The sequence below is a fragment of the Eurypyga helias genome, unplaced genomic scaffold (genome assembly GCF_000690775.1).
Source record: "Eurypyga helias isolate BGI_N326 unplaced genomic scaffold, ASM69077v1 scaffold3796, whole genome shotgun sequence".
In the NCBI taxonomy this organism is placed as follows: Eukaryota; Metazoa; Chordata; class Aves; order Eurypygiformes; family Eurypygidae; genus Eurypyga; species Eurypyga helias.
In genome coordinates, this window is record NW_010258378.1 from 1 (window position 1) to 10,688 (window position 10,688).

The 10,688-nt window shown below is 38.0% G+C and overlaps 1 long non-coding RNA gene across 1 annotated transcript; it reads right to left on the bottom strand.

The window, feature by feature from the left end:
* Nucleotides 1–1,016: 1,016 nt before the first annotated feature.
* Nucleotides 1,017–7,585, bottom strand: LOC104511605. Its single transcript, XR_727915.1, has 3 exons — nt 7,482–7,585; nt 2,018–2,238; nt 1,017–1,075 (listed from the first exon to the last, which is right to left on the bottom strand). It is a non-coding gene; the product is annotated as an uncharacterized LOC104511605 (long non-coding RNA).
* Between the last annotated feature and the right edge of the window lie 3,103 nt (nt 7,586–10,688).

Below are 10,688 nucleotides of genomic sequence, written 5' to 3' on the forward strand. Positions count from 1 at the left end.
CATTCTATGATTCAATGATTCTATGCACAATAAGCCAAATTAAGACGGCACTGGACTTCCATAAGGCAAATTAAGACGGCACTGGACTTCCACTGTAGTATTTCTTTTGTGTAACTATTAGCAAAACAGACACTTTCAATAGCTTCAGAATACACAGTTTCTTTAAAAGGCATTTATGGAAGAATCATCCTGACGGTTTTACCCAAGTTCTGCCTGAACTGTTGTCTTCCCTTTACTGTTATTGCCAATGAGTTTGAAGGTCGTTGCTGTGAAACACAGCCAAGAAATGCACGGGAGTACTACTCCAGTGTGGGAAACATGATAAGAAACGTTCCCTGCTCCTTTACCCTCTTAGTTGGTGGCACAGCATGCACAAACTGAGAGAGGATGAAGGGAATTTTTGATTGTATTTTTAGCAGCTGCTACTTTGTCTTTGCACACCGTGCAGCCATGTGGGGGGCTTAGGGGGAGCTCCAATTATTTGGGTGTACCAGACTGGTTTTGGTGGGTTTTTTTAAACATCAAGCTCTTACAATTATAATCAGGAAGCAAGTTCAGAAAGTTTAGGAAGTGACCAACTCCATGGGAACAGAAATAAGTTGCTTCTTGGCAAATTCTGCAAGTCATGGAGGTGCTACAGCTTTTCAGGGAAAATGGGAAGAATCTTGAACTTGCTGAATTGTTTTTTGTTGAAACTTTAAAAGAAAACTCATCCTGAGGCATACCAAACATTTCAGCCCAGTTTTGAAAAATTATTAGCAACAAAACAGGGACTTGTTCATAAAAACTGGCAGGTATCATCAAGTGCAAGTATGAATTCCAGATAGAATATAACCCTTAAAAATAATACATTTTTACACTAGTTTTTCTAGGTTATTTGTAGATACTTTGAGACAAGTCATCGCTGCTTGTGAGTGCAATGTACACACAAACTGTACAACTCTTCTCTCCCTTTGTTTAGGTCTGAGACCTAACTTCCCCCTTTCTCCCCATTCTGAGTGAGATTAGCTTCAGTGAAGAAAATTAAATTATACTGGGACAAAACAGACTTCAAGGTCAGCTCCTGGATCAGATTCTGGTTCCAAAAATTCACCCACAGCTAAGGATTAGATTTAGTCATTAGCTGTACAAAGATTTGCATTATCCATGAATGAAACAGTAACATAAGCTGTAGATACCAGGCAAAATGGCAAAACACCGTAGCACAGAGTGACCATGCACTAAGAGATCAGAGCTGAACTTCAGTCCCACATCTTTTGACATTTTTGTCAAGTGCATAGGTTAGACAGCCATTCTTTTTTTTCTTTTCTTTTCTTTTTTTCCCTTTTGCATCAAACTTTCAAAATTTGCTTGAAAACATCAATTTGTTGCTAGGCAATTCCATACTGAGCTGATATCTTCCAAGAAGGGACAACTCCTCATGGCACAGCTGGCAGAGGGGTTTATTGTGGGCTGGGTCCACTCTGGCCAGACTCTCTCCATTGTGACATGCAGCCTGAAGTTACGGCCTTATAACAGAACAGGTAAGATCAGTCAGCAAGTCCCTCTGATACAAGAGCACAGAAATATGTACCCAGACTGTAATCCTCTTCTATCAAATCTATTCCTAAAAATATTTTACTTTCATTTTCCAAGTGGGTATTTGAAAACTTTCAGCAAAATTTAAGGCGTGTTCAGCAAGAGTTTAAAAATGGCTTGGAAAAATCTCATTTTTGAACTGGGGGAAAATAAATAAATAAATAAGTAAATAAATAGACGGACAAACGTATAAGTAAATAAATATACACACACACTTTCTAATCAGAGGACAAAGCTGTGTCCCACCACATCTTCTCATTAGTTACCAAGATGATAAATTACTGACTTTCTCTGATTTTCTTTGATGTATGCAATATACTGCTAACAGAGCAAGCAATGTAAACATTGTCTGTAAAAGATACAATGTTGCCAAGGACATTCACTTGATCTTAGGTATATAAACAGCCATGTTGCAATTTCACTCTGACTTTCTTCTTACCACTAAAGTGTTTCCACAGGATTCCAAAGTACTCAGATTGATGATGAAAATGACCACTGCTGGAAAGGTGTTGTTATTGATGAAACCCCTGCAGTGAGCATCCCCATGCTTCCCATTCAGTGCCAGATCCGTCTCAGAATAACCAGAGAAAAGAACTGTGCAAAAATTTATCTTCATAGTAATTGTCTGTACTCCACAGAAAACATTGATATCTCGTTCAGCTGCAAGAAGAAGGCAGGGAAAGACATTATAAGAAGATGTATTCCAACTAATCACCATATAATTTTTGTAGCAGTTAGTCTAGTGGTGTAACTTCTGATCAAATAAAGTTTTAGCCCACAGTCACAGCAAAATACTGGAATTTTTTTTTTTTTATATATTCTGAATATAAAGGTCAGAATTGCATTACTCTGAAGAACAGATTTGACTCTACAACGTCACTAAAGAAAAGACAAAGAATAAATCTAGTAACGCAGTCTACCATGCAACAAAACCCTTATTCTAAAATTCCCCAGCAAATTCATAAAGCAAAGCACTGCAACAGAGTGGAAAACAGCAAGTGGTTAAATATTTGGAGTCTGATTAAACAGTCCCCTTCTGGAACAGAAATTTCTAGCAATTTTGAGAAACTCAGGAAGCTGAGCTCTGCCTTCCAGCTACTCTGGCATGGAAGTCGGGTGTGTTTGTCTGAGATTGTCTGGAGTCCACTTTGCATAAGACCACAATCTCAGGCTGTGCAGACTTTGAAGTACAATCAACAGCGTATCAGAACAATTTATTATGATCTCTTTAAAGTTGGGGGTGTTTTAAGAACCACGAACTTTAGATTTAATGAAAAATCAGTTGGCTCTTGAAAGACAATGATCGATACTATGAAGAGTCTTGCAATCTTTCATTCTGTACATTATGACAATACAAAAGACCTAGAAAACAGCAATTGTTACAACTAATCAATTTTTGAACAGCAGCAAAAAACCTTCTTAGATGAATTTGACCTTTTGTTTGAACGTTCTGAAGATTTTTATGCACTTGAATGGAAAAGCATAAGGTTAGGACATAGGCTCAAGCAACAGTTGATTTTGCTTTAGAGCTATAACATAGGTTTTCTATAAGCTCTTCTCTGCCTGTAGATGATGGCAGGAGGGGCTAATTGGGGATTTTCCTCTAGTGCTTTACAAAAAGACATACTGCATCGTGTTAAACACAGACATTACTCCTTTATATAACAACTCATTTATTACATCTGCTTAAAGATTAAGTGCTATTAAAAATTGCAGAACAACTTCAGTCAATACTATACCATTAAGCCTGCTGAAATGAATTGTTTCACCGCGTTGTCACAACGGAGAGGAAATGAAATCTCCATTACAATGAACTAGCTCTTCCCCCATGGTACGGGAGCACAAGCAGTTTAATTTAGACAGCTTTAATGGTGGCTTTAAAGCCAAAACAATCAAGTGGAGGAAATAACAGCCTAAACTCAGTCCTGAGCTAATGTGGTGATAAATGTTTCTCACTGGGTGTAAATTTGGGCAGAAAGGTACCAGAGGCAAGACAGGAGTTGAAGTGATTTGGCACGAAATTCTCCTGGTTTGTACATACACATAAATCCACTAACATACAAAGATCAAGAAGCACGCCTTGGTTTTCACTACATGAGGACTGTTACGTTTCATTTAATGGGTATACTAAGGTAGAGGGGAACAGTACAAAAAGGCAAATGGCGAAGTGTGCCTTTACACTTGCTTGGACCAACGCACAGTCAGATTGTAACAAATTGCAGGATGTAATATAAAGTATTTCGGTTAATTTTATAACTCACTTCAAGCCTTTTAAAAAGCAGGATATTACTTTACCTGTTAAGGTACCATTACCACTTGCAAAATTCTCATCTGACACCAAGGGAAATGAGACCATACACTACAAAAACAATCTTTGCGCTATGTAGGAGGATAAACAACCTTCCCAGACTGAACCATTTCTGCCCAGTACTTTACAAAGAAGCGTTGTTCTTAAATTAGTCTATTCTGGAATTAAAACAACATTATTTGTTCAAGAATTAATCTGAAACCAGGTGCAAACAGATCTAATGTCCTTTTAGGTGCTAAACACTCAGCTCAATTCTTGTGGCTTTAGAAAGGTAAATATTATTCCTACATATGTATAAATTTAAACAAAAAATATTTGCATTCCTTCAGTAAAAGCTTCTGGGTTTCTGAGTAAGAAAGGAGTAATAGTTTGAAGGTGAGGTCACCCGGCTGATAGGGGCCTAAATATAATGACCTCTTTGCCACGGAGTTTTCATACAGGCAAACCACTTGGCTTCTTCCTGACTCAAATCACACAAGCTACCTATAGTCAACAGTACTCACAGGGGTGTCACATGTAAAACAGAGTAAAGCTTGAGAGGTAGGTAGATACTACAGTAAGAGAGACCACCTTGAATCAAGGACAGGCTCATGGCAATGTCTCATGCTAACAGCTCCACTGCCCACTTCTGCTCTGGTACCCTTCTACATGTTGCCAAACCTCACCCCAGAGCAGGCAGCAAAAACCTGCAGAGGACAAGAGTTTGCCACGGAACAACGTTGACAAATGCCATTCCACCAGAAAGGGCAGGCAAAGGCACTTATGTTTGAAAGCCAACTTCTCTGTATGAGTGTCCTCTTTGATACAATTGCTGCTCTGACAGTGAATTAAAATACACAGCGTATGTGAAAAAGCTGCAATATTTTCTTAGTTTCTACTAAGTTCTCAGTATGTACTTACAGCAAGAGCCCTCTGAATCCACACTGTGAATTTCCAATCTGAAGACAGATGGACTGATATGGCTTCATCCCCCAAAAACCTTCTCACAGCTATGCTTTACTGCAATGCAGAACTTAAGCTTTTTTCTCCATGTAACTGAAGGATAGTAGGGTATCATTTTATTACATACTCTCTAGAACACATCTATCTTTTGGTATAAAAAGTCAGAGAATTTTCAGTCTACCAAATATGGGGTTTTTTCTTCATCCCTGATGACTACTGTATACTTACAGTCTAAGACCAACCTACAAACTACAGAAACAAAAGTCCTGCCTGATTATTTATCACCCTATTTATGCAGCACCATCCCTAAGCAAGAAGTCACCTAAGCAATGAACAATACAAGCACAAACAAATGAAAAATGGATGAGTGCCAAGGTTCTGTTAGGAAGGCTTAATTTCTCATCTTTGCTGAAGACAAACTCTACTCTTCACAACATTTAAAAAGACCAGACAAATTCAAAAACCCAATGGCTTCTCTGGTATCTGCACACCACCAACCTCAGCAAGAAAGTACATTCTCACCCCATGTTTGGAATTTCACCTGACAACAACAAAGATTTTTTGTGTGGAACAAATAAGGAATGGGAAGAAATTCTATCCATAACCAGTCTTTATGAGCAGTATCTCAGCCTGGAGAGATATTTGTTGTTTTAAAACATTTTAAGTTCTCCTTTCTGACCTCTGTCTCACCACTCCCCTTACATCTGAACCCTGAAGGCAGTGTGGCTGGCACCCCCAAAGCCACAGCCTGAGCCAAGTGCTGGGGAAGCAAGCATAGCGAGAGTGAGTCCCTTCTCCCTACAGAGGGTCTATCACCCGTCTTTTGGGGTTCTTGCACCCAGAAAACAGAGCTCCAACAGCCTCATTCAGCTCCACTAGCCCTAGCCGGTCCATTCTGCATACTGTAAAGATCGGTCAAATCTGGGGACAAAAGGGTTTTCTGGTTTTCACCTTTATCTCAAATGCATGACTAACAAGCAGAATTATTTTTCTTTCCTAGCTCTCAAAATCAGCACTGACTGTTGATTAAATTCCAACCTTTGAATCTTTACTGCCTGAGATCACAAACAAGAAAGAGCAGGACTTTACCCTCAGCTCTTGCAAACAGTGCAGGGTGATTAGCATTTACTTTAAAAAATCTGTTTACTTGTAACCTAAACATATTTTCTCCCAAGTCCCTGAAATTTGGCAGACACGGACTCTTATATGACTCTTTTTTTATGAGGCAGAACTGCAAGAGGCCCCTAAATACCCACAATAAGAGCTGGATTCAATTCATGGGTATCACATTGCAAATATAAAACCTTGGCAAAGGGCTGGTGCAAAAAATTACCAGAGAAAAATGTTAAAAGCACAGAAAGGAATCTAAGCTTCCCTCTAGCTCTCACAGTCCTCTCTCAAGAAGCCTGAAACAAAAACAATTACATGAAAAACTACAAAAGATAGATCTGAGGCACATGGGCACAATTCACCCACACTTTCGGGGCAAGCCTATAAAACTTTTACCTAAGAAGGGGAATATAGAAGTAGTTTGTGAAATACTCAAAAAGTGATTTTGTCAGGGGTGGAGACAACATATTTGATATTCTTTGTACGTCTTATTTCTCTGCTCTTCATATTCACAAGGATTAAGCAAAAAAGGATCAAACCACTGATGGTCTTTACGTCAGCCAAGCACCTAACAGTGTGTTGGTAGCACAGGAACCAATAAATAGACTATAGTTTTTTGCTGACTTAAGTTTAATAAAAGCTGATCCTTCCAGAAAAAAAGTCAAAACTATTATTATTCAGAAAGCAACAACACTGAAAGGTATTACAGTGTAATATTATACTGAGAGTTCATCACTATACTGTTCAATTCAATTGCTACCTCAGAAACACAAGATGTGAGAGAGTATTCACAGCCTTTTTTTATTATTATTATTATTCTGTCCAAGAAACAGCTGAGGCAGGAAGGATAAGAAATGTAACAGAGTCTAAAAACATTTTTTAGCCAAGTAAACCCCCAATACACATGTCACCAAGACTGAAATTTCATTTCTGTTTCTCATTGTTTTAACAGCTCTGGACATTTGATGTCCCCAAAGCAAGTTAATTCCCATTTTCTCACAGAAACATGAGTGTACATCATACATAGATATGTCCCATTGCTTCACCTGTTCCTAACCAAGCACTTAATGTTGAAATGAGGCACTACATTTTTGCCATCAACTTCATTTTGCTCAAAAATAGATATATATGTCTAATTTTTTTCACTAAAAAGACATGATTATTTTCACTTACCCAGATAAAACATGAAAGAAAACCCAGTTAAAAGTTTCAGACACTGAAATCTATAAAGAACATTTACAACAACAGGACCTCTGGTGAATTTCTTGGACAAGATAGAGCTCTGGCAAAAGCAGGTCGAACTCCACTAATGTGAGGGGAGGTGTATTCATTACTAACGGGCTGAATTTGACCCATAGTGCCATTAAGAATAAAGTAAAGTGCAACATTAGAGAAGTTTCATTGTCACCAAAACAGCTAACACTCGATGTGGAGGCCTTCCCCCAGGCTTCAGACAGATTTAAAGTCCTGTATTTAAAAATAAGTACTGCTTCAAACCAAGACAATAAAGAAGCCATTAGAAAAAAGTCTATTAAACACTTACCAGGAAACCGGCTATGGAGGTTAGCATCACAGTTGTATCCATTGAACTGAGCAGTCACTGGAAGCACTTTAACCGTCAGCAGGAGCAGTAACCATACCTGTTCCATCGCAAAACCTAGCAAAACATTAGGTGGTGATTACAGACATCTGTTCATTGCATTAAAGATGCTTACTGCAGACATTTAACCACTCGGGAGGTGTTGGTCTCCAGCAAAGGAACTGGGGATAAATCTCATAAGCTTATGGGAAACAGTCCACAGGCAGCAGGGCCCATTTCTCCACTTCTGAGTAATGTGTAATTTCTATTAAGTTCTACAGCTTTTAATCATAACTTGTGGGGGAAAAAAATAAAAAAGGTATTCAAGGATGTTATAAAAGAAAAGGAAAAAAAAATCCTTAAAATATATTGAAAGATTCCTAAGGATTGCTTTAAAAATTAAACTCCAACAGCTTTTTTACATTTCAGTGTAAAAATTCTTTGAGAAAGACATCTTAGAACAACAGTTTTATTTTAGCCAAGTCCTTCAAAACCAAACAGATAAATGGCTTGCTGAGTAATTCTCAGGCTTACGGTCCTAGAATAAAAATCAGTTCACATTCATTTGCCAAAAATCTGTTCTTTGAAGCATGCATGCAATTGCATTGAGCTTATGTACAGAGTTGGCACCGACACTTCCATCTACTTGTTTTGTATCTCCAACCAGACCAGATCAGAACACATGAATTCCTAGTGCCTGAGTAATTATGCGTCTTGGGAGGAAAACTCCAAGGTGTAATACCTCTATTTAGTAAAAGAAAGAAAAAATACCTCTGAACATGCTTTGTCAAAAATATCCCAAAACATTGATATTTTTGTCCATGAATCCTAGAAAATATCCCTGCTGATGTGGACCTCAAATGTGGCAGTGCTCTTCCTTTGCCTATATGGGAACTGAGCAACTCTAAGATTTAGCATGTTTGCTTTCTCTAAGACTATAGGTACAGAGATGCTGATCATTAACTTTCCCCAAGCGGACATCAAATACTCAGTCTTAATTGGATCTTTCGTGGCTACACAATGATCTGAGCTATAGTCTGCTCAAATTAACAGAAAGGCTTCCACTAGTTTTCAAACCAGGCTTACAGACTGCACAAACATGGGATTTAAAGCCTTGTGTTGACGGACAGACCCATAGAAGACACTCTTTGTCATCAAACAAACCAACTACAACAAAACACTGACCCAAACTCTCCTAAAAAGTCATGTCCAAAAAGGCATGTCCAAATTTCTGGCCATTCACTCCCATATAACTCTGCCTGGAATTATATGGAATAAAAATGAGGAATTGGAAACGTTAGCTTCCTGTTAGGCATGCATGTTTTGTAAGTAAGTCAGGTATAACTTTTGCTGACACATGCAAAAGCAGTTTTGCTTGCAAGTTCTACACAACTTCCTCCAAGTGTGACCTATAGCCACAATGCAACCTCCTTTTAGTTTCAGGCGGATACAAAACTCTAAATGAAACCACTCTTTGACCCTCTACTCCTTTTACATTAGATCCCTGTTGAGGTTGACAGCACGTGCAGCTAATGGTGATGAATAATTATGAAAACATAAGAAAGAAAATAAAATTCCTAACAGGGTTGCTATGAAACCTCCGTATTTTCACGGTCTCCTCACCCTCTCCGTTACTCTCAGGTGGAGAAGTAAGGTGGTGGTTTGTTTGTTTGTTTGCTATGAAAATTGATACTTTATTTTGAAGGAAACATTTTTTCCTTTGGAAAATTGGCATTTCTCCAGTGTACTGGAGTCTCACCTCTGTTTGTACAACAGTTACATCGATAAAGTGGCTATTACTGTTTGGTTGTATATGAGCTGGTTTCTGATGTCTGTTACAATGGTATAAATCAAGGGCAACTTACTAAGATCTAAACCTGACTTCAATTTTCTAAGTGATACAGTATTTTTTGCTATCAAACAAAAACCTGTTTGCAAAGAATTTAATGAAAGTTGACAATGACAAAGCTGTAGATATTATTTTATATGAAACGCAGAACTCACAATAAATTCTAAAATTTTAATTATTAAACTTCTGCTGCTATGTTTTAGAGGAAGAAGAGATGATTGCCAAGGAAGAAAGCTAAATGAAGACATTAAGTATTTATAGCATTAGTTCTCAGGCTGTATTCAGAACAAGTCAGATTTTAACACAACCAATAATGTCCTACTTGCTTTATGGCTATTGACTCATCTGCATATGGATCAACATGCAGATCTACATACCCAGTTGAGCTGACTGCTGCTCACTTCAATAAAGAATGTTCCTAACTTATTTAATCTTCCATTTCTCAAGAGAATTGCAGGGCTAGAAAGCATCCTGAGCGGCCAAATTCACCTATCTGCCCACTCCAGCAAGAATCAAAGCAGCCATTCCTGCATTGCCATCCCGCTCTTAAAGGTCTCTGGTAATTTATTTCTCTACAGAAATTTCTCAAACCTCTCTCCCCCAAAAGTATAAGGCATCCTAATGAAATTATTTGTACCATACTGATACTGGTGAACATTTAATCCAATTAAATAATCAAAAGTTTTATCAAAATAGTAACATGAACATCATAATCTTATTGTCTGTACCTGAATATGAAATGAAAATTCCGTGTGCAGAAAAAGGAAGTTAACATGCAAGTGTTAGGAATAGGGTGATTTATAATCCAGGAGTCAACAACGTCATGTGGAAGGTATTTGTCTTTTTTCTTCAACTTAGTATCAAATTCTTTGCTTGAAACTTTGAAAAACTAATTTTTTTTTGAGGAATACCAACACATACTGCAAGGGAAATGTGGTCCTTCTTACGTATGAAACCCTTAACTGACAAACCCATACCAGGTTTCACTGATGTATCGAGAGTTCTCTTCTGTGTTTTTCAGATCTCATCTCCGGTTTTCTCTGCTGAGCATCTTCAAGGATCTTAATGTTTACATGATTTGTCACGATTTGTTTATGACATTCTCAGTGTAGTGCTTAGTCTGAAATACCCAAATCACCTCAAAAAATCCTGTCATAGTCACTTAAATAATTTTACTTCCAAATGTTTCTGCCTCCACCCATGTACCTAAGGATCTCTTCCAAACAAGGTCCAGCATTTCCTGCTTAGCAAGGGAACCATTCTTTCCCTTGGCTTGAGGGTGGATGTAAAAATAAGTGTGCAAGACTTCTATTAACATAAAA